At 48.3% G+C, this 26,870-nt stretch overlaps 1 protein-coding gene and 17 non-coding genes across 18 annotated transcripts in view; all 18 read left to right on the top strand.

Annotated features, from left to right (window-relative positions):
- Positions 1–26,870, top strand: part of LOC146566906 (myelin-associated glycoprotein-like) — a 113,999-nt gene that overhangs the window by 54,592 nt on the left and 32,537 nt on the right. The gene's annotated exons all lie outside the window — the stretch shown is intronic.
- trnag-ucc (transfer RNA glycine (anticodon UCC)) lies at positions 360–431 on the top strand. The gene has a single exon. It is a non-coding gene; the product is annotated as a tRNA-Gly (tRNA).
- Positions 1,007–1,088, top strand: trnas-aga (transfer RNA serine (anticodon AGA)). The gene has a single exon. It is a non-coding gene; the product is annotated as a tRNA-Ser (tRNA).
- trnag-ucc (transfer RNA glycine (anticodon UCC)) lies at positions 2,443–2,514 on the top strand. Its single transcript has one exon. It is a non-coding gene; the product is annotated as a tRNA-Gly (tRNA).
- trnas-aga (transfer RNA serine (anticodon AGA)) lies at positions 3,090–3,171 on the top strand. The gene has a single exon. It is a non-coding gene; the product is annotated as a tRNA-Ser (tRNA).
- On the top strand, positions 4,526–4,597 carry trnag-ucc (transfer RNA glycine (anticodon UCC)). Its single transcript has one exon. It is a non-coding gene; the product is annotated as a tRNA-Gly (tRNA).
- On the top strand, positions 5,173–5,254 carry trnas-aga (transfer RNA serine (anticodon AGA)). Its single transcript has one exon. It is a non-coding gene; the product is annotated as a tRNA-Ser (tRNA).
- trnag-ucc (transfer RNA glycine (anticodon UCC)) lies at positions 6,609–6,680 on the top strand. Its single transcript has one exon. It is a non-coding gene; the product is annotated as a tRNA-Gly (tRNA).
- Positions 7,256–7,337, top strand: trnas-aga (transfer RNA serine (anticodon AGA)). The gene has a single exon. It is a non-coding gene; the product is annotated as a tRNA-Ser (tRNA).
- On the top strand, positions 8,692–8,763 carry trnag-ucc (transfer RNA glycine (anticodon UCC)). Its single transcript has one exon. It is a non-coding gene; the product is annotated as a tRNA-Gly (tRNA).
- trnas-aga (transfer RNA serine (anticodon AGA)) lies at positions 9,339–9,420 on the top strand. The gene has a single exon. It is a non-coding gene; the product is annotated as a tRNA-Ser (tRNA).
- On the top strand, positions 10,775–10,846 carry trnag-ucc (transfer RNA glycine (anticodon UCC)). The gene has a single exon. It is a non-coding gene; the product is annotated as a tRNA-Gly (tRNA).
- Positions 11,422–11,503, top strand: trnas-aga (transfer RNA serine (anticodon AGA)). Its single transcript has one exon. It is a non-coding gene; the product is annotated as a tRNA-Ser (tRNA).
- Positions 12,858–12,929, top strand: trnag-ucc (transfer RNA glycine (anticodon UCC)). Its single transcript has one exon. It is a non-coding gene; the product is annotated as a tRNA-Gly (tRNA).
- On the top strand, positions 13,505–13,586 carry trnas-aga (transfer RNA serine (anticodon AGA)). The gene has a single exon. It is a non-coding gene; the product is annotated as a tRNA-Ser (tRNA).
- Positions 22,912–22,983, top strand: trnag-ucc (transfer RNA glycine (anticodon UCC)). The gene has a single exon. It is a non-coding gene; the product is annotated as a tRNA-Gly (tRNA).
- Positions 23,559–23,640, top strand: trnas-aga (transfer RNA serine (anticodon AGA)). Its single transcript has one exon. It is a non-coding gene; the product is annotated as a tRNA-Ser (tRNA).
- Positions 25,001–25,072, top strand: trnag-ucc (transfer RNA glycine (anticodon UCC)). Its single transcript has one exon. It is a non-coding gene; the product is annotated as a tRNA-Gly (tRNA).

The raw sequence follows: 26,870 nt of genomic DNA, 5'->3' as shown, positions 1-26,870 counted from the left end.
GTCCAATAACTTGAAAGAGGAGCCAAAGACGTCCTCGTCCCAGATTCGTCCCAAGACAGATTCACACCTATTCTCACCTTGTCTGGTGTGACCTGAAGAACTCGCGTGACCATTGCGACTCTCAAGGTGCTAAAAATCACGCAAGAGTTTAAATGCGTGAGAGGCCACACTTGAGTAGCAAAGAAGCTTTGCTGATGAGATTAAATGTGCAGTTGCATGAAAGCACTAGTCTTTTTAGTGATCTACCTTTTGACCAGGTTAGAACCTGACAAGCGAGTAATCACAATGCCCACCTTGTTAATTGTCCTGAAAATCTGTATAAGCCGGACAATGAATCAGTGATGTTGTAGTCTTTCACAGCGATGGTGGTATAGTGGCGAGCATAGCTGCCTTCCAAGCAGTTGACCTGGGTTCGATTCCCGGCCATCGCAGTTGCCACTCGCAGTGCTGTTCAAGCATGTGGGCTGCGTACTTTTTTACACTAAAAACGTTCTCCGCTCTTTCTGCAAATGCTTACAATGTCAGGCCAGGTGCATTCTTCATCGGCCTCGCTGCTACCGTTTGCTGTGGAAAGACACTGTTCAAACAAGCTTTGACTTCTCATCACTACATACCTATACCTTCTTACATGAAACTGTGATTGGACACGTTACTTCTTCATAAAGACACCCAGTCCCACTTTAAATATTGTGCTGAATGTTTGGAATGAAGATAACATTTTACTAACCATGTACTGATCAGCTCTTTGCGGTGGCAAAATCATCAGCTGTGTGTGTTACTGTTCATGCAAACAAGCAAGCTAATGTCAGCCAGCTAGCTTCAACCGCAGCTGTGCTGCACCAATCTCACGGAACTGCAAAACCACAAGCTTTCGCACCAAAGTCATGCAGCTACCGCATTTACAATCCAGCGTGGCCGTTGTTGTGCACATCCTACTTGAAAGATGTGTGGCGTAGGACTTGGAAGACGTATGTCTTTCGAGTATGTAGTTCCACAGCCCAATGTGGTTGTTGTGGCCGAGCGGTCAAGGCGATGGACTAGAAATCCATTGGGGTCTCCCCGCACAGGTTCGAATCCTGTCGACAACGGTCAGCTGTTTTGCGGCAGTCCAGACGTTGATTTGAGAAGAAGGCATGGAGATCACCTGAGAAGGTGCCAGGAGAAAGAGCCAGGCCTTTGCTTGTGAAAATAGAGCACGCAGAAGCAATGGACCCAGCTATGTCCTGACAAAATTAGGCACATATTCAGTAAACATGGCATCCTTCAATTGGTCTCTTAGCCACCCCACACGTGCCCCCGTGTAGTCGTCCAGGATCCAGTCTGAGTACCGCCAATGACTCATGCGTCTGACAAATGCTGATTGCTTTGCAAGAGGATCGGGATTGGAGGCACAGCGGATTTCACCGGGAATGGGACAACAGCAGAAATAGCTTCAAACATTACTGCATGAAAAGCACAAGGAGTGGAAACATTTCATTGTTTCGAACACTGCTTTTCACTACAGCTCTTTGCATGTAAAAACTTTGCTCTTCTCCACAGCTGGCTGACGGACACGCAAAAGCGCAAGCAAGAGTGGCCACAGAACCACTATGCCGGCCTTTGTACACTCTCTCCATCTAATGATAGAGAGGAAGGATACATTCACTACTTCTAGCCTCCACTATTCAAATTCAGTATTTTCACAGTGTCCTAAAAGCTTCCTGAAAAGCCTTTACACTGTTTTACAAAACGCTGCATCCAGAGCACAGTCAGGGACTGGAAGGACAGAGTAGATTTCCCCCATATGGACTTCTCTCTTCATTGGCTCCCAATTAAATCCCAAATAAAAATCCAAATACTTGCCCTCACACACAAGGTCTTGAATAATCACCACCAATTTTGTCTACAAGATCTCACAGTGCCATATCATCCCAACAGAGTGCTTTGCTCTCAGACTGCTGGCTTCCGAGGGGATTTTAAAGTGCAATGGAAGGCAGAGCCATCACTTTTCAGGCCCCTCTCTGTGGAACCAGCTCCCACTTTGTATTCGGGACACAAACACTTGCTCTCATTTTTGAATTAAGCGTAAAACCTTTTTGCCAAAGTCCAATAACTTGAAAGAGGAGCCAAAGACGTCCTCGTCCCAGATTCGTCCCAAGACAGATTCACACCTATTCTCACCTTGTCTGGTGTGACCTGAAGAACTCGCGTGACCATTGCGACTCTCAAGGTGCTAAAAATCACGCAAGAGTTTAAATGCGTGAGAGGCCACACTTGAGTAGCAAAGAAGCTTTGCTGATGAGATTAAATGTGCAGTTGCATGAAAGCACTAGTCTTTTTAGTGATCTACCTTTTGACCAGGTTAGAACCTGACAAGCGAGTAATCACAATGCCCACCTTGTTAATTGTCCTGAAAATCTGTATAAGCCGGACAATGAATCAGTGATGTTGTAGTCTTTCACAGCGATGGTGGTATAGTGGCGAGCATAGCTGCCTTCCAAGCAGTTGACCTGGGTTCGATTCCCGGCCATCGCAGTTGCCACTCGCAGTGCTGTTCAAGCATGTGGGCTGCGTACTTTTTTACACTAAAAACGTTCTCCGCTCTTTCTGCAAATGCTTACAATGTCAGGCCAGGTGCATTCTTCATCGGCCTCGCTGCTACCGTTTGCTGTGGAAAGACACTGTTCAAACAGGCTTTGAGTTCTCATCACTACATACCTATACCTTCTTACATGAAACTGTGATTGGACACGTTACTTCTTCATAAAGACACCCAGTCCCACTTTAAATATTGTGCTGAATGTTTGGAATGAAGATAACATTTTACTAACCATGTACTGATCAGCTCTTTGCGGTGGCAAAATCATCAGCTGTGTGTGTTACTGTTCATGCAAACAAGCAAGCTAATGTCAGCCAGCTAGCTTCAACCGCAGCTGTGCTGCACCAATCTCACGGAACTGCAAAACCACAAGCTTTCGCACCAAAGTCATGCAGCTACCGCATTTACAATCCAGCGTGGCCGTTGTTGTGCACATCCTACTTGAAAGATGTGTGGCGTAGGACTTGGAAGACGTATGTCTTTCGAGTATGTAGTTCCACAGCCCAATGTGGTTGTTGTGGCCGAGCGGTCAAGGCGATGGACTAGAAATCCATTGGGGTCTCCCCGCACAGGTTCGAATCCTGTCGACAACGGTCAGCTGTTTTGCGGCAGTCCAGACGTTGATTTGAGAAGAAGGCATGGAGATCACCTGAGAAGGTGCCAGGAGAAAGAGCCAGGCCTTTGCTTGTGAAAATAGAGCACGCAGAAGCAATGGACCCAGCTATGTCCTGACAAAATTAGGCACATATTCAGTAAACATGGCATCCTTCAATTGGTCTCTTAGCCACCCCACACGTGCCCCCGTGTAGTCGTCCAGGATCCAGTCTGAGTACCGCCAATGACTCATGCGTCTGACAAATGCTGATTGCTTTGCAAGAGGATCGGGATTGGAGGCACAGCGGATTTCACCGGGAATGGGACAACAGCAGAAATAGCTTCAAACATTACTGCATGAAAAGCACAAGGAGTGGAAACATTTCATTGTTTCGAACACTGCTTTTCACTACAGCTCTTTGCATGTAAAAACTTTGCTCTTCTCCACAGCTGGCTGACGGACACGCAAAAGCGCAAGCAAGAGTGGCCACAGAACCACTATGCCGGCCTTTGTACACTCTCTCCATCTAATGATAGAGAGGAAGGATACATTCACTACTTCTAGCCTCCACTATTCAAATTCAGTATTTTCACAGTGTCCTAAAAGCTTCCTGAAAAGCCTTTACACTGTTTTACAAAACGCTGCATCCAGAGCACAGTCAGGGACTGGAAGGACAGAGTAGATTTCCCCCATATGGACTTCTCTCTTCATTGGCTCCCAATTAAATCCCAAATAAAAATCCAAATACTTGCCCTCACACACAAGGTCTTGAATAATCACCACCAATTTTGTCTACAAGATCTCACAGTGCCATATCATCCCAACAGAGTGCTTTGCTCTCAGACTGCTGGCTTCCGAGGGGATTTTAAAGTGCAATGGAAGGCAGAGCCATCACTTTTCAGGCCCCTCTCTGTGGAACCAGCTCCCACTTTGTATTCGGGACACAAACACTTGCTCTCATTTTTGAATTAAGCGTAAAACCTTTTTGCCAAAGTCCAATAACTTGAAAGAGGAGCCAAAGACGTCCTCGTCCCAGATTCGTCCCAAGACAGATTCACACCTATTCTCACCTTGTCTGGTGTGACCTGAAGAACTCGCGTGACCATTGCGACTCTCAAGGTGCTAAAAATCACGCAAGAGTTTAAATGCGTGAGAGGCCACACTTGAGTAGCAAAGAAGCTTTGCTGATGAGATTAAATGTGCAGTTGCATGAAAGCACTAGTCTTTTTAGTGATCTACCTTTTGACCAGGTTAGAACCTGACAAGCGAGTAATCACAATGCCCACCTTGTTAATTGTCCTGAAAATCTGTATAAGCCGGACAATGAATCAGTGATGTTGTAGTCTTTCACACCGATGGTGGTATAGTGGCGAGCATAGCTGCCTTCCAAGCAGTTGACCTGGGTTCGATTCCCGGCCATCGCAGTTGCCACTCGCAGTGCTGTTCAAGCATGTGGGCTGCGTACTTTTTTACACTAAAAACGTTCTCCGCTCTTTCTGCAAATGCTTACAATGTCAGGCCAGGTGCATTCTTCATCGGCCTCGCTGCTACCGTTTGCTGTGGAAAGACACTGTTCAAACAAGCTTTGACTTCTCATCACTACATACCTATACCTTCTTACATGAAACTGTGATTGGACACGTTACTTCTTCATAAAGACACCCAGTCCCACTTTAAATATTGTGCTGAATGTTTGGAATGAAGATAACATTTTACTAACCATGTACTGATCAGCTCTTTGCGGTGGCAAAATCATCAGCTGTGTGTGTTACTGTTCATGCAAACAAGCAAGCTAATGTCAGCCAGCTAGCTTCAACCGCAGCTGTGCTGCACCAATCTCACGGAACTGCAAAACCACAAGCTTTCGCACCAAAGTCATGCAGCTACCGCATTTACAATCCAGCGTGGCCGTTGTTGTGCACATCCTACTTGAAAGATGTGTGGCGTAGGACTTGGAAGACGTATGTCTTTCGAGTATGTAGTTCCACAGCCCAATGTGGTTGTTGTGGCCGAGCGGTCAAGGCGATGGACTAGAAATCCATTGGGGTCTCCCCGCACAGGTTCGAATCCTGTCGACAACGGTCGGCTGTTTTGCGCCAGTCCAGACGTTGATTTGAGAAGAAGGCATGTCGATCACCTGAGAAGGTGCCAGGAGAAAGAGCCAGGCCTTTGCTTGTGAAAATAGAGCACGCAGAAGCAATGGACCCAGCTATGTCCTGACAAAATTAGGCACATATTCAGTAAACATGGCATCCTTCAATTGGTCTCTTAGCCACCCCACACGTGCCCCCGTGTAGTCGTCCAGGATCCAGTCTGAGTACCGCCAATGACTCATGCGTCTGACAAATGCTGATTGCTTTGCAAGAGGATCGGGATTGGAGGCACAGCGGATTTCACCGGGAATGGGACAACAGCAGAAATAGCTTCAAACATTACTGCATGAAAAGCACAAGGAGTGGAAACATTTCATTGTTTCGAACACTGCTTTTCACTACAGCTCTTTGCATGTAAAAACTTTGCTCTTCTCCACAGCTGGCTGACGGACACGCAAAAGCGCAAGCAAGAGTGGCCACAGAACCACTATGCCGGCCTTTGTACACTCTCTCCATCTAATGATAGAGAGGAAGGATACATTCACTACTTCTAGCCTCCACTATTCAAATTCAGTATTTTCACAGTGTCCTAAAAGCTTCCTGAAAAGCCTTTACACTGTTTTACAAAACGCTGCATCCAGAGCACAGTCAGGGACTGGAAGGACAGAGTAGATTTCCCCCATATGGACTTCTCTCTTCATTGGCTCCCAATTAAATCCCAAATAAAAATCCAAATACTTGCCCTCACACACAAGGTCTTGAATAATCACCACCAATTTTGTCTACAAGATCTCACAGTGCCATATCATCCCAACAGAGTGCTTTGCTCTCAGACTGCTGGCTTCCGAGGGGATTTTAAAGTGCAATGGAAGGCAGAGCCATCACTTTTCAGGCCCCTCTCTGTGGAACCAGCTCCCACTTTGTATTCGGGACACAGACACTTGCTCTCATTTTTGAATTAAGCGTAAAACCTTTTTGCCAAAGTCCAATAACTTGAAAGAGGAGCCAAAGACGTCCTCGTCCCAGATTCGTCCCAAGACAGATTCACACCTATTCTCACCTTGTCTGCTGTGACCTGAAGAACTCGCGTGACCATTGCGACTCTCAAGGTGCTAAAAATCACGCAAGAGTTTAAATGCGTGAGAGGCCACACTTGAGTAGCAAAGAAGCTTTGCTGATGAGATTAAATGTGCAGTTGCATGAAAGCACTAGTCTTTTTAGTGATCTACCTTTTGACCAGGTTAGAACCTGACAAGCGAGTAATCACAATGCCCACCTTGTTAATTGTCCTGAAAATCTGTATAAGCCGGACAATGAATCAGTGATGTTGTAGTCTTTCACAGCGATGGTGGTATAGTGGCGAGCATAGCTGCCTTCCAAGCAGTTGACCTGGGTTCGATTCCCGGCCATCGCAGTTGCCACTCGCAGTGCTGTTCAAGCATGTGGGCTGCGTACTATTTTACACTAAAAACGTTCTCCGCTCTTTCTGCAAATGCTTACAATGTCAGGCCAGGTGCATTCTTCATCGGCCTCGCTGCTACCGTTTGCTGTGTAAAGACACTGTTCAAACAGGCTTTGACTTCTCATCACTACATACCTATACCTTCTTACATGAAACTGGGATTGGACACGCTACTTCTTCATAAAGACACCCAGTCCCACTTTAAATATTGTGCTGAATGTTTGGAATGAAGATAACATTTTACTAACCATGTACTGATCAGCTCTTTGCGGTGGCAAAATCATCAGCTGTGTGTGTTACTGTTCATGCAAACAAGCAAGCTAATGTCAGCCAGCTAGCTTCAACCGCAGCTGTGCTGCACCAATCTCACGGAACTGCAAAACCACAAGCTTTCGCACCAAAGTCATGCAGCTACCGCATTTACAATCCAGCGTGGCCGTTGTTGTGCACATCCTACTTGAAAGATGTGTGGCGTAGGACTTGGAAGACGTATGTCTTTCGAGTATGTAGTTCTACAGCCCAATGTGGTTGTTGTGGCCGAGCGGTCAAGGCGATGGACTAGAAATCCATTGGGGTCTCCCCGCACAGGTTCGAATCCTGTCGACAACGGTCAGCTGTTTTGCGGCAGTCCAGACGTTGATTTGAGAAGAAGGCATGGAGATCACCTGAGAAGGTGCCAGGAGAAAGAGCCAGGCCTTTGCTTGTGAAAATAGAGCACGCAGAAGCAATGGACCCAGCTATGTCCTGACAAAATTAGGCACATATTCAGTAAACATGGCAACCTTCAATTGGTCTCTTAGCCACCCCACACGTTCCCCCGTGTAGTCGTCCAGGATCCAGTCTGAGTACCGCCAATGACTCATGCGTCTGACAAATGCTGATTGCTTTGCAAGAGGATCGGGATTGGAGGCACAGCGGATTTCACCGGGAATGGGACAACAGCAGAAATAGCTTCAAACATTACTGCATGAAAAGCACAAGGAGTGGACACATTTCATTGTTTGGAACACTGCTTTTCACTACAGCTCTTTGCATGTAAAAACTTTGCTCTTCTCCACAGCTGGCTGACGGACACGCAAAAGCGCAAGCAAGAGTGGCCACAGACCCACTATGCCGGCCTTTGTACACTCTCTCCATCTAATGATAGAGAGGAAGGATACATTCACTACTTCTAGCCTCCACTATTCAAATTCAGTATTTTCACAGTGTCCTAAAAGCTTCCTGAAAAGCCTTTACACTGTTTTCCAAAACGCTGCATCCAGAGCACAGTCAGGGACTGGAAGGACAGAGTAGATTTCCCCCATATGGACTTCTCTCTTCATTGGCTCCCAATTAAATCCCAAATAAAAATCCAAATACTTGCCCTCACACACAAGGTCTTGAATAATCACCACCAATTTTGTCTACAAGATCTCACAGTGCCATATCATCCCAACAGAGTGCTTTGCTCTCAGACTGCTGGCTTCCGAGGGGATTTTAAAGTGCAATGGAAGGCAGAGCCATCACTTTTCAGGCCCCTCTCTGTGGAACCAGCTCCCACTTTGTATTCGGGACACAGACACTTGCTCTCATTTTTGAATTAAGCGTAAAACCTTTTTGCCAAAGTCCAATAACTTGAAAGAGGAGCCAAAGACGTCCTCGTCCCAGATTCGTCCCAAGACAGATTCACACCTATTCTCACCTTGTCTGCTGTGACCTGAAGAACTCGCGTGACCATTGCAACTCTCAAGGTGCTAAAAATCACGCAAGAGTTTAAATGCGTGAGAGGCCACACTTGAGTAGCAAAGAAGCTTTGCTGATGAGATTAAATGTGCAGTTGCATGAAAGCACTAGTCTTTTTAGTGATCTACCTTTTGACCAGTTTAGAACCTGACAAGCGAGTAATCACAATGCCCACCTTGTTAATTGTCCTGAAAATCTGTATAAGCCGGACAATGAATCAGTGATGTTGTAGTCTTTCACAGCGATGGTGGTATAGTGGCGAGCATAGCTGCCTTCCAAGCAGTTGACCTGGGTTCGATTCCCGGCCATCGCAGTTGCCACTCGCAGTGCTGTTCAAGCATGTGGGCTGCGTACTTTTTTACACTAAAAACGTTCTCCGCTCTTTCTGCAAATGCTTACAATGTCAGGCCAGGTGCATTCTTCATCGGCCTCGCTGCTACCGTTTGCTGTGGAAAGACACTGTTCAAACAGGCTTTGACTTCTCATCACTACATACCTATACCTTCTTACATGAAACTGGGATTGGACACGTTACTTCTTCATAAAGACACCCAGTCCCACTTTAAATATTGTGCTGAATGTTTGGAATGAAGATAACATTTTACTAACCATGTACTGATCAGCTCTTTGCGGTGGCAAAATCATCAGCTGTGTGTGTTACTGTTCATGCAAACAAGCAAGCTAATGTCAGCCAGCTAGCTTCAACCGCAGCTGTGCTGCACCAATCTCACGGAACTGCAAAACCACAAGCTTTCGCACCAAAGTCATGCAGCTACCGCATTTACAATCCAGCGTGGCCGTTGTTGTGCACATCCTACTTGAAAGATGTGTGGCGTAGGACTTGGAAGACGTATGTCTTTCGAGTATGTAGTTCCACAGCCCAATGTGGTTGTTGTGGCCGAGCGGTCAAGGCGATGGACTAGAAATCCATTGGGGTCTCCCCGCACAGGTTCGAATCCTGTCGACAACGGTCAGCTGTTTTGCGGCAGTCCAGACGTTGATTTGAGAAGAAGGCATGGAGATCACCTGAGAAGGTGCCAGGAGAAAGAGCCAGGCCTTTGCTTGTGAAAATAGAGCACGCAGAAGCAATGGACCCAGCTATGTCCTGACAAAATTAGGCACATATTCAGTAAACATGGCATCCTTCAATTGGTCTCTTAGCCACCCCACACGTGCCCCCGTGTAGTCGTCCAGGATCCAGTCTGAGTACCGCCAATGACTCATGCGTCTGACAAATGCTGATTGCTTTGCAAGAGGATCGGGATTGGAGGCACAGCGGATTTCACCGGGAATGGGACAACAGCAGAAATAGCTTCAAACATTACTGCATGAAAAGCACAAGGAGTGGAAACATTTCATTGTTTCGAACACTGCTTTTCACTACAGCTCTTTGCATGTAAAAACTTTGCTCTTCTCCACAGCTGGCTGACGGACACGCAAAAGCGCAAGCAAGAGTGGCCACAGAACCACTATGCCGGCCTTTGTACACTCTCTCCATCTAATGATAGAGAGGAAGGATACATTCACTACTTCTAGCCTCCACTATTCAAATTCAGTATTTTCACAGTGTCCTAAAAGCTTCCTGAAAAGCCTTTACACTGTTTTACAAAACGCTGCATCCAGAGCACAGTCAGGGACTGGAAGGACAGAGTAGATTTCCCCCATATGGACTTCTCTCTTCATTGGCTCCCAATTAAATCCCAAATAAAAATCCAAATACTTGCCCTCACACACAAGGTCTTGAATAATCACCACCAATTTTGTCTACAAGATCTCACAGTGCCATATCATCCCAACAGAGTGCTTTGCTCTCAGACTGCTGGCTTCCGAGGGGATTTTAAAGTGCAATGGAAGGCAGAGCCATCACTTTTCAGGCCCCTCTCTGTGGAACCAGCTCCCACTTTGTATTCGGGACACAGACACTTGCTCTCATTTTTGAATTAAGCGTAAAACCTTTTTGCCAAAGTCCAATAACTTGAAAGAGGAGCCAAAGACGTCCTCGTCCCAGATTCGTCCCAAGACAGATTCACACCTATTCTCACCTTGTCTGCTGTGACCTGAAGAACTCGCGTGACCATTGCGACTCTCAAGGTGCTAAAAATCACGCAAGAGTTTAAATGCGTGAGAGGCCACACTTGAGTAGCAAAGAAGCTTTGCTGATGAGATTAAATGTGCAGTTGCATGAAAGCACTAGTCTTTTTAGTGATCTACCTTTTGACCAGGTTAGAACCTGACAAGCGAGTAATCACAATGCCCACCTTGTTAATTGTCCTGAAAATCTGTATAAGCCGGACAATGAATCAGTGATGTTGTAGTCTTTCACAGCGATGGTGGTATAGTGGCGAGCATAGCTGCCTTCCAAGCAGTTGACCTGGGTTCGATTCCCGGCCATCGCAGTTGCCACTCGCAGTGCTGTTCAAGCATGTGGGCTGCGTACTATTTTACACTAAAAACGTTCTCCGCTCTTTCTGCAAATGCTTACAATGTCAGGCCAGGTGCATTCTTCATCGGCCTCGCTGCTACCGTTTGCTGTGTAAAGACACTGTTCAAACAGGCTTTGAGTTCTCATCACTTCATACCTATACCTTCTTACATGAAACTGGGATTGGACACGCTACTTCTTCATAAAGACACCCAGTCCCACTTTAAATATTGTGCTGAATGTTTGGAATGAAGATAACATTTTACTAACCATGTACTGATCAGCTCTTTGCGGTGGCAAAATCATCAGCTGTGTGTGTTACTGTTCATGCAAACAAGCAAGCTAATGTCAGCCAGCTAGCTTCAACCGCAGCTGTGCTGCACCAATCTCACGGAACTGCAAAACCACAAGCTTTCGCACCAAAGTCATGCAGCTACCGCATTTACAATCCAGCGTGGCCGTTGTTGTGCACATCCTACTTGAAAGATGTGTGGCGTAGGACTTGGAAGACGTATGTCTTTCGAGTATGTAGTTCCACAGCCCAATGTGGTTGTTGTGGCCGAGCGGTCAAGGCGAGGGACTAGAAATCCATTGGGGTCTCCCCGCACAGGTTCGAATCCTGTCGACAACGGTCAGCTGTTTTGCGGCAGTCCAGACGTTGATTTGAGAAGAAGGCATGGAGATCACCTGAGAAGGTGCCAGGAGAAAGAGCCAGGCCTTTGCTTGTGAAAATAGAGCACGCAGAAGCAATGGACCCAGCTATGTCCTGACAAAATTAGGCACATATTCAGTAAACATGGCAACCTTCAATTGGTCTCTTAGCCACCCCACACGTTCCCCCGTGTAGTCGTCCAGGATCCAGTCTGAGTACCGCCAATGACTCATGCGTCTGACAAATGCTGATTGCTTTGCAAGAGGATCGGGATTGGAGGCACAGCGGATTTCACCGGGAATGGGACAACAGCAGAAATAGCTTCAAACATTACTGCATGAAAAGCACAAGGAGTGGACACATTTCATTGTTTGGAACACTGCTTTTCACTACAGCTCTTTGCATGTAAAAACTTTGCTCTTCTCCACAGCTGGCTGACGGACACGCAAAAGCGCAAGCAAGAGTGGCCACAGACCCACTATGCCGGCCTTTGTACACTCTCTCCATCTAATGATAGAGAGGAAGGATACATTCACTACTTCTAGCCTCCACTATTCAAATTCAGTATTTTCACAGTGTCCTAAAAGCTTCCTGAAAAGCCTTTACACTGTTTTCCAAAACGCTGCATCCAGAGCACAGTCAGGGACTGGAAGGACAGAGTAGATTTCCCCCATATGGACTTCTCTCTTCATTGCCTCCCAATTAAATCCCAAATAAAAATCCAAATACTTGCCCTCACACACAAGGTCTTGAATAATCACCACCAATTTTGTCTACAAGATCTCACAGTGCCATATCATCCCAACAGAGTGCTTTGCTCTCAGACTGCTGTCTTCCGAGGGGATTTTAAAGTGCAATGGAAGGCAGAGCCATCACTTTTCAGGCCCCTCTCTGTGGAACCAGCTCCCACTTTGTATTCGGGACACAGACACTTGCTCTCATTTTTGAATTAAGCGTAAAACCTTTTTGCCAAAGTCCAATAACTTGAAAGAGGAGCCAAAGACGTCCTCGTCCCAGATTCGTCCCAAGACAGATTCACACCTATTCTCACCTTGTCTGCTGTGACCTGAAGAACTCGCGTGACCATTGCAACTCTCAAGGTGCTAAAAATCACGCAAGAGTTTAAATGCGTGAGAGGCCACACTTGAGTAGCAAAGAAGCTTTGCTGATGAGATTAAATGTGCAGTTTCATGAAAGCACTAGTGTTTTTAGTGATCTACCTTTTGACCAGTTTAGAACCTGACAAGCGAGTAATCACAATGCCCACCTTGTTAATTGTCCTGAAAATCTGTATAAGCCGGACAATGAATCAGTGATGTTGCAGTCTTTCACAGCGATGGTGGTATAGTGGCGAGCATAGCTGCCTTCCAAGCAGTTGACCTGGGTTCGATTCCCGGCCATCGCAGTTGCCACTCGCAGTGCTGTTCAAGCATGTGGGCTGCGTACTTTTTTACACTAAAAACGTTCTCCGCTCTTTCTGCAAATGCTTACAATGTCAGGCCAGGTGCATTCTTCATCGGCCTCGCTGCTACCGTTTGCTGTGGAAAGACACTGTTCAAACAGGCTTTGACTTCTCATCACTACATACCTATACCTTCTTACATGAAACTGGGATTGGACACGTTACTTCTTCATAAAGACACCCAGTCCCACTTTAAATATTGTGCTGAATGTTTGGAATGAAGATAACATTTTACTAACCATGTACTGATCAGCTCTTTGCGGTGGCAAAATCATCAGCTGTGTGTGTTACTGTTCATGCAAACAAGCAAGCTAATGTCAGCCAGCTAGCTTCAACCGCAGCTGTGCTGCACCAATCTCACGGAACTGCAAAACCACAAGCTTTCGCACCAAAGTCATGCAGCTACCGCATTTACAATCCAGCGTGGCCGTTGTTGTGCACATCCTACTTGAAAGATGTGTGGCGTAGGACTTGGAAGACGTATGTCTTTCGAGTATGTAGTTCCACAGCCCAATGTGGTTGTTGTGGCCGAGCGGTCAAGGCGATGGACTAGAAATCCATTGGGGTCTCCCCGCACAGGTTCGAATCCTGTCGACAACGGTCAGCTGTTTTGCGGCAGTCCAGACGTTGATTTGAGAAGAAGGCATGGAGATCACCTGAGAAGGTGCCAGGAGAAAGAGCCAGGCCTTTGCTTGTGAAAATAGAGCACGCAGAAGCAATGGACCCAGCTATGTCCTGACAAAATTAGGCACATATTCAGTAAACATGGCAACCTTCAATTGGTCTCTTAGCCACCCCACACGTTCCCCCGTGTAGTCGTCCAGGATCCAGTCTGAGTACCGCCAATGACTCATGCGTCTGACAAATGCTGATTGCTTTGCAAGAGGATCGGGATTGGAGGCACAGCGGATTTCACCGGGAATGGGACAACAGCAGAAATAGCTTCAAACATTACTGCATGAAAAGCACAAGGAGTGGACACATTTCATTGTTTGGAACACTGCTTTTCACTACAGCTCTTTGCATGTAAAAACTTTGCTCTTCTCCACAGCTGGCTGACGGACACGCAAAAGCGCAAGCAAGAGTGGCCACAGACCCACTATGCCGGCCTTTGTACACTCTCTCCATCTAATGATAGAGAGGAAGGATATGTAACCCAACCAGTGCAGGGGCCTCCCTACACCCCGGACTCTGCGTTGTGTTAAATTGTGTTGGATTGGGGTGCACCGCAGAGAGACCAGTCGGACACAGGTGTTCAATTTGTGGCTCGGACCGCGCCGTTTATTCGGAAGCAGGGGCAAACACCGCTCCAACTCTGCTGCTGGCCCTTCGCAAATCACAGCAAACACTCCGTGACTATCAACATTGCAAAATACAACAACACATATACACAGAATACACATTAAGTAACAATAACCGTGCCTTCTACAACATTCCACGGTCTCGCGATGAATACAACACAAAACTGATGCAGTTCGCCACTGGCAGTGCTTACCTTCGCAAATCACAGCAAACACTGACCCAAGATGGCGCCCGCGCGAACAAGAAATCTAAAGTACGGTGTCCTGCAGAGGACGAATGGCCAAAATTGCTAACATTTACACCATATATGCAGCTCAACAGCGACACCTTGTGACTTATTCCAGTCACTACCTTACATCCGCCTCTCCTTTAAGTGATGGCGTCCCAGTCATCAAACAAAACAAAATAAAACAGAACAGTCTCACTATGTACACAAGAATAATGGTGGTGGAAGATGTGCAGTGTAATGTGAAAATGTCTATGTGTGTATCCTATGTATTTCCTGCAGCCCTTCTTGCTTTGGCCCTCTGCCACAGCTTCCATCCCCTTTCTATCTTCTCCTGATCCTCCCCTGGTTCGTTAACTCTCAACCCATAAGTCAGTCTCTTTGGGGGATGCCAACTCCTCGGCAAGTTCCTCCTTGGTTCTCTTGGTCTGGGAGGTGAGTGGGTGACCCTGGCAGTCTCATTCCCCCTCCAATCTTCACTCTCTTGTGCTGCCCCTGGGTCCCTTTCCTCCGGTCCTGTGGGGGCAAGTGATCCATTTGCTGCTTCAGGTGAAATTCCCTTCACACCTCCTTCCAGGCTATCAGTCTCCCCGTCCTCGATCATGTCCGACTCTTCATCCTGTCTGATTACTTCACCAGCCTGCTCTCCACTGTCCTCAATCCCTCCTCCATGAACCTCCTCCACGTCAAGCTCCATTTCCTCTCTTGCCTCCTCTCCCACCTGCTCCACGGGAAGAAACATACACTGCGTGAGTAGGTTGCGGTGGACCACTCTCTCTGTATCACCATTTTCCGATCGCACCACATACACCGGCATGTCTGGCTGTTTCTTCACCACAATGTATGGACGTGACTCCCACTTGTCTCCTAGTTTGCTTCGCCCCTCCACATGACACACTTTAACCAGGACTCTGTCACCCGGGCTGAAGCTTTGACTCTTTGCTTGTCGGTCATAGTATCTTTTCTGGTGACCCTTAGCCTGGCGAGAGGCCTGATTAGCCTGTGCGTAAGCCTGTGACAAGCAGTCATGCAGGGTCTGGACATAATCGCTATATCCCCCCGACCCATTAGTGGTTGACAGCCCAAAGACCAAGTCGACAGGGAGCCGTGGATGCCTGCCAAACATCAGGTAGTATGGTGTGTACCCTGTCGAATCATGGCGGGTGCAGTTGTAGGCGTGTGTCATTGCATCCACATATTCGTGCCACCGGGGTTTCAGGTGAGGTTCTAGCATCCCCAGCATGTTCATGAGGGTGCGGTTAAACTGTTCAGTTGTCCCGTTGCCCTGTGGGTGATAGGGCGTGGTGTGGGTCTTAGTGATGCCGGTGCATTTACACAGCTCCTTCACCACAGCACTTTCAAAATTGCGCCCTTGGTCTGCATGCAGTTTTGCTGGGAAGCCAAACCGACAGAAAAAGTTTCTATACAGCACCCTAGCCACTGTGCTGGCTTTTTGGTCTTTAGTGGGGTATGCTTGTGCATAGCGTGAGAAATGGTCAGTGACCACGAGGACATTTTCGATACCACCTTTTGATTTCTCAAGAGTCAAAAAATCCACACAAACTAGCTCCAAGGGGGCACTGCTGTGGATACTGACCAGGGGGGCCCTGACCCCTGCGGTTGGAGTTTTCCTAAGGCAGCACCTCTCACATTGTTCGCACCAAGCCTTGATTTCCTGGAACATCCGTGGCCAATAAAACCTCTCCCTTATCATGTGCAATGTCCTCTCAAAACCAAGGTGGCCTGAGTCATCGTGGAGAGCAGTCTTCACTGATATACGCAAATCCTCTGGTAGCACCAATTGCTCAACTACTCCCCTTTGGCTGTCTTGGACGCAGCGGTACAGGATGCCATCCCTTACCGCTAACCTTCTCCACTCCTTTAAGAGAAGGCGCACGTGTCCTTCGGCACTCATTCGCTCACTGCGGCTCGGCTTCTGGTTCATACTCTTATAGTGCAAGACAGGGCCAATAACGAGGTCTTTTTTCTGCCCTGCACGGATCTCCTGTTTGGTCATGGTGGGCAGGGATTCCATCCCCACATCCCTGTAAGGCTCAGTGGATGTAGGTGGCCCGAGTTCCAGTTCCTCCCCTGTAGGCGTGCCATGGCCAGTGAGGCTTTGAGTATCCTGGGTAGCCTGTGTCGCACCATGCCCCTGTTCGTCGACACCCACCCACTGAGGGCATGTCTGTAGGATGTGCATGACCTCCTGGTTAGACATGCGAGAGAGGGCGTCAGCGTTTGTGTTGCTCTGTCCCCTCCGATACTGGACATCGAAATCGAAAGCAGCCAGCCTAGACACCCACCGCTGGCCTGTGGCATCCAGCTTCGCTGATGACATAACATACTTGAGAGGGTTGTTGTCTGTCTGGACAGAGAATCTACGCCCATAGAGGTGGTCGTAGAATTTGTCGGTGACCGCCCATTTAAGAGCAAGGAACTCGAGTTTGTGTGCAGGATACCTTGTCTCTGCTGGGCTCAAACCTCTACTGGTGAAGGCTATGACCCTCTCAGCTCCACCTTGGATCTGAGCTAGAACGGCGCCCAGACCCTCCCCTGAGGCGTCCGTCTGCAGAACGAAGGGCAAGCTATAGTCAGGATATCCCAGCACTGGAGCGCTTGTCAGCCTTTCTTTTAGGGTCTTAAATGCCTTCTCGCATTCATCTGTCCACAAAAAGGGTGGGTCGGTAGCCAGACTTTTCTTTCCCCCTCTCCTTTTCTTTCTGGGGTCACCAGCAGTTAGGCGGTACAGGGGAGCAGCTAGGGTAGAGTACCCACTTACATACCGCCTATAGTATCCAGCGAATCCCAGGAATTGCAACACTTCTTTGCGATTTGTGGGCCTCACCCAGTTTTTCACCTTGCTGATCTTCTCTGGGTCTGTCCGGATCCCCTCAGCAGACACTAAGTGACCCAAATACTGAACCTCCTTTCTCACTAGGTGGCATTTAGAAGGCTTTAACTTCAAGCCATGCTCCCGAAGCCGATCGAACACCAGCTGCAGTCTTTCCAGATGCTCATCAAAGGTTTTGGAGAATATGATGAGATCATCAAGATAGATTAGGAGGTGGGTGAAGTTCAAGTCGCCAAAGCAGCAGGTCATGAGTCTCTGAAAGGTGGAGGGAGCATTCTGCAGTCCAAAGGGCATACGATTTGCTTCAAACAGCCCCATAGGGGTGCTGAATGCCGTCTTGTGTTTGTCTTGCTCCGCCACCTCCACCTGCCAATAACCAGAGGTGAGGTCAAGGGTGGAGAAGTATCTTGCCTGCCCTAGAGCCTCCAGGGCTTCTTCTATTCTGGGGAGAGGGAAAGCATCTCTCGTGCTACAGGAGTTCAGTTTCCTGTAGTCAATACACAGCCTTAGTGATCCATCTTTCTTGGTTACGATCACGACAGGTGAAGCATATGGACTTTTGCTGGGCCTGATAACTCCTGTTGCCTCCATTTCTGTCAGTAACCTTCTCACGTCCTGCCACTGTGATGGGGGGATCTTACGGTAAGGCAGTCGAAATGGCTTAGGGTCGACCAGAGGGATTTCATGTTGCACAGTCTTTGTATGGCCATAATCCAGGGGGTGCTGTGAGAACACACCCATGTTCCTTTCCACAAGCTCTTTAAGAAGGGAACGCTGGTGCTCGTTTTCAACATCTGCTCCACTTAAATCCACTTCCTGGCTTGCCACAACGTGGTCCATACCCAGGCATGCTTCTCTGCCTCCGCTAATGTGATGACTGCCCCGCACCCTGTCTGAAAAGTCCACAATACTTTCCACCAGAGATGCCTTGGCCAGATGCGTGTGAGGCTTGATAGTGATAGCATGCTGGGAGAGGTTCATCACTCTTACCGGGGCACATCCTTTCTTTACATCAGCAAGAACTCTGGCGACCAGGATGTCTTGGCTGAGCCGCAGGGAGGGGTGGCCTTCAATTAGGGCTGTATAAGTCTTTCTTTGTGGTCCAGCTTTTATTTTGCACATTAAATCCATCTCTTTCCCTGCTTGAATGTGCACCTTGCGACCAGTATAAACAACAGGGCCCACTGTGTCATCCATATCACACTGGTCAGTGCTCTCAATCTCTAGCAGGGAGGCGTGCCACTCCGGATGAGTCTCCTTGACCTGGAGGAGGAACTGCTGGCCGTAGGTTGCCTGGAGGTGACTTCTGGAGGCACGGAGGACATTAGTTCCCACAAGCAGAGGAACAGAGGAGCGGTACTCTGTGTTAGTGACAACAAAAGCAGGCACACCCTTAAACTCTCTCCCCAACAATTTTAGGTTGATGCGTAGCACACCATGGTAGGTGACACTCTGGCCCCCTGCACCTTCTATGGGTATCTTAGAAGGCTGCAGTTTTTGTTTATGGAGGGTGGGGTGGCTGCGCCAGTACTGGTGCATAATACTGGTTATCTGGGAGCCAGAGTTGATGAGTGCCCTGCACTTCATTCCGTTGACTTCCACCTCCCCCTCGTTCCTGGGACCAACTAGGGGAGTGCTCTCCCCTCCGTCACCTTTGTTCACCTGCAGTGTGGGGACTTGCTGCTCGCCCATGGTTGCCCCGGCGACCATGGGCTTTATCTGTTTAAAGGCTGAGCTGAGTAAGTGTTTCCCTCCATGGGGGTCACAGGCTGAGGATCGTGTGCCCACGTCTGTTCAGGCCCCGGGAGCACTGCTCTGCAAACCCGGGCTATGTGTCCTTGCTTCCCACACCGGTAGCATGTGACCACTGACATTGGGGTTGTAGCCCCACGGGGTGGTCGGACTCTCAGTGGAGTGGCAGAGGATGGAGCATAAATTCTCGATTCAAGGTGGGTCAACTTGGCCATCTGCTCCTCCTGGCTCAGTGCTAATTTCTTGACCATCTCTGCTAGCTCTGACCACTCTGAGGGATGTTTAGCCTTTTCTGCCTTCACATTCACACTACACTCTGATGCCACTTGTACCTGGGCATAAGTTTTCTTTGATTTGTTTTGAGGCTGGAATCTCTTTGTTTCTTTTGCTAGATTTCGGAGCTCAGCCTGCAGCTCACGGAAACTCAAGAGCCGGGGCTTCATTGGCGAGATCCTCGCATACACATCCTCATCATTAATCCCCCGTATGAACTGCCGGGTGAGTTTACTGTCACGGTCAGGAAAAGGCTTGCCTCCTCTTTGGTTTTCTTCCACAGCTCGCAGTGTTGCCTCCAGTGCTATAGCATATGAACAGGCAGACTCCCCAGACCTCTGAACACGCTCATAGAAGTCCGCTAGTAGATCTGAGGAGCTCTGTGTGTCGCCGTACTCTGCTCTCAGTTCTTCGAATGCCCTTTCAGGTGTTTGGTCATGGAGAGGTAGATTCAGGACCAGCTTTCGGGCTTCACCAGTTAGGTGACGCACCACCGTGGAAAAGCGGAGGTGAATGGGGAGCTCTATTGCCTCAAGAAGATACTGCATGTCACGAATCCAGTCCTCTACAAGCACCTTGCTGTCAGCACTGCCAGTGAAGACTTGGACATTTTTCACTTGATGAGTCTGTATAAAACCACCGTAGGCAGCAAATGGGGGGTTAGCGTTGGCTGCAGCCCGGCCCGGAGCGCTTAAAGATGTATGCACCTGCTGGGGGGGGTATGCCAGGGTGTCCACTAACTTGGGGGTCTAAAGCAGAGGTTGGTACGTGCATTGAGGCATGGGTGCCGGGTGGGGCTATAGAACCTCCATGGGTCATATTCACGATAGGGGGCATGACAGTGTTGGGGCTTATAGCAGATGAGTGGAGGGGGGCTCGAGAGTCGTGGACAGCAGCTAGTGGCATGTGGGGCAAACGGGGCGTCAGCCCATGCTTTGAACTTTCAAGGGTCTGCTCGGCTGCAGAGGGATTATTCATTATGCCCACTCCCTGCACTGTTAGGGGGCTTGGCATGGCGGCTTGGGGGGCAGGTGTGGAATACAGATGGCTGGTGTATGCTTGGGGGCTGAATGGAACGGTCATCGTTGGGTAAGGAGTGTTAAGTGATTGGTTCAGGGTGGGATGCTGGGTACTGTGCACCGCTGGGTAGTTGGGATATGAGGCAACATGGGGTGCCGGTGTAGCAGTGGGCCCATGGACACTGGCCTGAGGGGAAAAAGCAGGGGGCATAGTTATCTGTATATCTGGCCGAAACACTGGAGGGGCTGTAGTTGGACTGGCTTGTCTGGTTGGTTGGCACTGACCTTGGGCGAATTTCAGATAGGTGTGAGGGCACCTGCATTTGGCCTCCATAGGGTGGCAGTGGTGGGGCATGAGCTGGAGCCACGCCAAGATCAGTCTGGGGTGAAAGCATGGTTGGTGGTGGGGTCTGTTGTGTGCCCAGCCCAGAGTCGGTGAGGTCCCTGATTGGGGTGTGATACTGTAACCGCTGGCCAGTGAAGCTGGGGAACTGGGTGACCAGCTTCGACTTCACTGATGACTGTTGGTCCACTGTACTGGCGCTAGCTGTAGCCCCTTCATTCAAAAGGTGAGGCTGTGCCCTCTTTGGAGTGTCTGCAACGTCTCTCAACATTTTCACTGTCCTGTATCTCTAATTTAGCTGCACCAGAAAATGTGTGTGGGCTACTTGTAGTATGCTTAACTGTGAGTAAGTACAATATATTTCTAGTAAAATAGAACACAACACAGATGTATGACAACTATCATTCTATAACGCAGAAAAAAAAAGAATTCACAAAAAAACAGCATTAAACTCAGAGCGTAGTTAAACAACTATCTTCAGCACAGAGGTTGTGAATGACACAAATCAGCAGCAATTACTTAACCGTATTCAATGATTATCATTATAGACAGGGAACATCATTTAGCATTCTTTCTACAATTCAAGTCTCTGAGTCTTTTTTTTTTTTTTTTCAGGGACAGAAACCCTCAAATGAAACCACCCCAAGATTTCACTTTCAAAGGATATGCCTGGGGAGATGAAAGTCCCAGTAATACAGCTGCACAGGCAGTTATATACTTAGTTCAGCACCCCATCAGATGGCGACACCTCTTACTATGGCTGCGTAGCTGGGGGGTGTCGGCATTGCTTTCTCTTCGGTCTCGAAGTGCCACAAATCCGGGGTCACGGCACCAAAGATGTAACCCAACCAGTGCAGGGGCCTCCCTACACCCCGGACTCTGCGTTGTGTTAAATTGTGTTGGATTGGGGTGCACCGCAGAGAGACCAGTCGGACACAGGTGTTCAATTTGTGGCTCGGACCGCGCCGTTTATTCGGAAGCAGGGGCAAACACCACTCCAACTCTGCTGCTGGCCCTTCGCAAATCACAGCAAACACTCCGTGACTATCAACATTGCAAAATACAACAACACATATACACAGAATACACATTAAGTAACAATAACCGTGCCTTCTACAACATTCCACGGTCTCGGCAACGAATACAACACAAAACTGATGCAGTTCGCCACTGGCAGTGCTTACCTTCGCAAATCACAGCAAACACTGACCCAAGATGGCGCCCGCGCGAACAAGAAATCTAAAGTACGGTGTCCTGCAGAGGACGAATGGCCAAAATTGCTAACATTTACACCATATATGCAGCTCAACAGCGACACCTTGTGACTTATTCCAGTCACTACCTTACAGATACATTCACTACTTCTAGCCTCCACTATTCAAATTCAGTATTTTCACAGTGTCCTAAAAGCTTCCTGAAAAGCCTTTACACTGTTTTACAAAACGCTGCATCCAGAGCACAGTCAGGGACTGGAAGGACAGAGTAGATTTCCCCCATATGGACTTCTCTCTTCATTGGCTCCCAATTAAATCCCAAATAAAAATCCAAATACTTGCCCTCACACACAAGGTCTTGAATAATCACCACCAATTTTGTCTACAAGATCTCACAGTGCCATATCATCCCAACAGAGTGCTTTGCTCTCAGACTGCTGGCTTCCGAGGGGATTTTAAAGTGCAATGGAAGGCAGAGCCATCACTTTTCAGGCCCCTCTCTGTGGAACCAGCTCCCACTTTGTATTCGGGACACAGACACTTGCTCTCATTTTTGAATTAAGCGTAAAACCTTTTTGCCAAAGTCCAATAACTTGAAAGAGGAGCCAAAGACGTCCTCGTCCCAGATTCGTCCCAAGACAGATTCCCACCTATTCTCACCTTGTCTGCTGTGACCTGAAGAACTCGCGTGACCATTGCGACTCTCAAGGTGCTAAAAATCACGCAAGAGTTTAAATGCGTGAGAGGCCACACTTGAGTAGCAAAGAAGCTTTGCTGATGAGATTAAATGTGCAGTTGCATGAAAGCACTAGTCTTTTTAGTGATCTACCTTTTGACCAGTTTAGAACCTGACAAGCGAGTAATCACAATGCCCACCTTGTTAATTGTCCTGAAAATCTGTATAAGCCGGACAATGAATCAGTGATGTTGTAGTCTTTCACAGTGATGGTGGTATAGTGGCGAGCATAGCTGCCTTCCAAGCAGTTGACCCGGGTTCGATTCCCGGCCATCGCAGTTGCCACTCGCAGTGCTGTTCAAGCATGTGGGCTGCGTACTATTTTACACTAAAAACGTTCTCCGCTCTTTCTGCAAATGCTTACAATGTCAGGCCAGGTGCATTCTTCATCGGCCTCGCTGCTACCGTTTGCTGTGTAAAGACACTGTTCAAACAGGCTTTGAGTTCTCATCACTTCATACCTCTACCTTCTTACATGAAACTGGGATTGGACACGCTACTTCTTCATAAAGACACCCAGTCCCACTTTAAATATTGTGCTGAATGTTTGGAATGAAGATAACATTTTACTAACCATGTACTGATCAGCTCTTTGCGGTGGCAAAATCATCAGCTGTGTGTGTTACTGTTCATGCAAACAAGCAAGCTAATGTCAGCCAGCTAGCTTCAACCGCAGCTGTGCTGCACCAATCTCACGGAACTGCAAAACCACAAGCTTTCGCACCAAAGTCATGCAGCTACCGCATTTACAATCCAGCGTGGCCGTTGTTGTGCACATCCTACTTGAAAGATGTGTGGCGTAGGACTTGGAAGACGTATGTCTTTCAAGTATGTAGTTTCACAGCCCAATGTGGTTGTTGTGGCCGAGCGGTCAAGGCGATGGACTAGAAATCCATTGGGGTCTCCCCGCACAGGTTCGAATCCTGTCGACAACGGTCAGCTGTTTTGCGGCAGTCCAGTTGTTGATTTGAGAAGAAGGCATGGAGATCACCTGAGAAGGTGCCAGGAGAAAGAGCCATGCCTTTGCTTGTGAAAATAGAGCACGCAGAAGCAATGGACCCAGCTATGTCCTGACAAAATTAGGCACATATTCAGTAAACATGGCATCCTTCAATTGGTCTCTTAGCCACCCCACACGTGCCCCCGTGTAGTCGTCCAGGATCCAGTCTGAGTACCGCCAATGACTCATGCGTCTGACAAATGCTGATTGCTTTGCAAGAGGACTGGGATCGGGATTGGAGGCACAGCGGATTTCACCGGGAATGGGACAACAGCAGAAATAGCTTCAAACATTACTGCATGAAAAGCACAAGGAGTGGAAACATTTCATTGTTTGGAACACTGCTTTTCACTACAGCTCTTTGCATGTAAAAACTTTGCTCTTCTCCACAGCTGGCTGACAGACACGCAAAAGCGCAAGCAAGAGTGGCCACAGACCCACTATGCCGGCCTTTGTACACTCTCTCCATCTAATGATAGAGAGGAAGGATACATTCACTACTTCTAGCCTCCACTATTCAAATTCAGTATTTTCACAGTGTCCTAAAAGCTTCCTGAAAAGCCTTTACACTGTTTTCCAAAACGCTGCATCCAGAGCACAGTCAGGGACTGGAAGGACAGAGTAGATTTCCCCCATATGGACTTCTCTCTTCATTGGCTCCCAATTAAATCCCAAATAAAAATCCAAATACTTGCCCTCACACACAAGGTCTTGAATAATCACCACCAATTTTGTCTACCAGATCTCACAGTGCCATATCATCCCAACAGAGTGCTTTGCTCTCAGACTGCTGGCTTCCGAGGGGATTTAAAAGTGCAATGGAAGGCAGAGCCATCACTTTTCAGGCCCCTCTCTGTGGAACCAGCTCCCACTTTGTATTCGGGACACAGACACTTGCTCTCATTTTTGAATTAAGCGTAAAACCTTTTTGCCAAAGTCCAATAACTTGAAAGAGGAGCCAAAGACGTCCTCGTCCCAGATTCGTCCCAAGACAGATTCACACCTATTCTCACCATGTCTGCTGTGACCTGAAGAACTCGCGTGACCATTGCGACTCTCAAGGTGCTAAAAATCACGCAAGAGTTTAAATGCGTGAGAGGCCACACTTGAGTAGCAAAGAAGCTTTGCTGATGAGATTAAATGTGCAGTTGCATGAAAGCACTAGTCTTTTTAGTGATCTACCTTTTGACCAGTTTAGAACTTGACAAGCGAGTAATCACAATGCCCACCTTGTTAATTGTCCTGAAAATCTGTATAAGCCGGACAATGAATCAGTGATGTTGTAGTCTTTCACAGCGATGGTGGTATAGTGGCAAGCATAGCTGCCTTCCAAGCAGTTGACCTGGGTTCGATTCCCGGCCATCGCAGTTGCCACTCGCAGTGCTGTTCAAGCATGTGGGCTGCGTACTATTTTACACTAAAAACGTTCTCCGCTCTTTCTGCAAATGCTTACAATGTCAGGCCAGGTGCATTCTTCATCGGCCTCGCTGCTACCGTTTGCTGTGGAAAGACACTGTTCAAACAGGCTTTGAGTTCTCATCACTTCATACCTATACCTTCTTACATGAAACTGGGATTGGACACGCTACTTCTTCATAAAGACACCCAGTCCCACTTTAAATATTGTGCTGAATGTTTGGAATGAAGATAACATTTTACTAACCATGTACTGATCAGCTCTTTGCGGTGGCAAAATCATCAGCTGTGTGTATTACTGTTCATGCAAACAAGCAAGCTAATGTCAGCCAGCTAGCTTCAACCGCAGCTGTGCTGCACCAATCTCACGGAACTGCAAAACCACAAGCTTTCGCACCAAAGTCATGCAGCTACCGCATTTACAATCCAGGGTGGCCATTGTTGTGCACATCCTTGTTACACCCCGGCCTAGGCAACCGGGGTGCAACGTAGAAAAACAAAGATAAGGAAAATAAAACCACGAAGGCTCTCCACCAAAATCCCAAAACGAAAATATCCCATGACGAAAGTATTTACAACAGACTATTTATTTACAACAAAACACCAAACTATTTACAACACGGGGGAGATCGCGACCATGACATACTGAAACACAGGGTTTAAATACATAGAGGGAGCAATCAGGAAATGGACCACAGGAGGGAAACACAGCTGGGGCAAATTAGAACTGACGAGACAGGGAAAACGTAAACTGAACACACTAAGATAACACAGACTTTCAAAGTAAAACAGGAAACACATAACAGTCACGCCAAAACAAAACACTGACACACCGAAACGTAACATTTCCCCCTACCCAAAAATCAAACATGTAACCCCAAGTGAAATGTTTGATCAAAACCGGATGAAGGCTGGTGGAGGCTGGAGCGGTCCCACGGACCCTCCAGCGAAGACGGATGAAGTCTGGAGCGGTCCCACGGACCCTCCAGCGAAGGCAGACGAAGGCTGGAGCGGTGCCTCGGACCCTCCAGCGAAGACAAACGAAGACTGAAGCGGTGCCTCGGACCCTCCAGCAAAGGCAGACGAAGGCCGGAGCGGTGCCTCGGACCCTCCAGCGAAGGCGGACGAAGGCTGAAGCGGTCCCTCCAACGGACCCTCCAGCGAAGACGGACGAAGGCTGATGAAGGCTGGAGCGGTCCCACTGACCCTCCAGCAGACGACGAAGGCTGGAGCGGTGCCTCGGACCCTCCAGCGAAGACAAACGAAGACTGAAGCGGTGCCTCGGACCCTCCAGCAAAGGCAGACGAAGGCTGAAGCGGTCCCTCCAACGGACCCTCCAGCGAAGACGGACGAAGGCTGATGAAGGCTGGAGCGGTCCCACGGACCCTCCAGCAGACGACGAAGGCTGGGGAGGTCCCTCGGACCCCCCAGCGAAGGCAAACGAAGACTGAAGCGGTCCCACGGACCCTCCAGCGGAGGCAGATGAAACCGAGGGAGGCTGGAGCGGTCCCCCTGACCCTCCAGCAGACGACGAAGGCTGGAGTGGACCTCCCTCGGACCCTCCAGCAACGGCGGACGGCCGAAGCGGCCCTCGGACCCTCCAGCGAAGACAGACGGCCGAAGCAGTCCCTCCCTCGGACCCCCCAGCGATTGGACGAGCCCCCATATGTTACACCCCGGCCTAGGCAACCGGGGGGCAACGCAGGAAAATAAAAATAAGGCAAAACACACGAGAAAAAAAACTAAAGC

The sequence above is a fragment of the Mchenga conophoros genome, linkage group LG9 (assembly GCF_057382185.1).
Source record: "Mchenga conophoros isolate Kocher_MC1m ecotype Shallow Benthic linkage group LG9, M_conophoros_male_GT1.1, whole genome shotgun sequence".
Classification (NCBI taxonomy): Eukaryota; Metazoa; Chordata; class Actinopteri; order Cichliformes; family Cichlidae; genus Mchenga; species Mchenga conophoros.
This window is presented reverse-complemented; position numbering and strand designations above follow the sequence as displayed.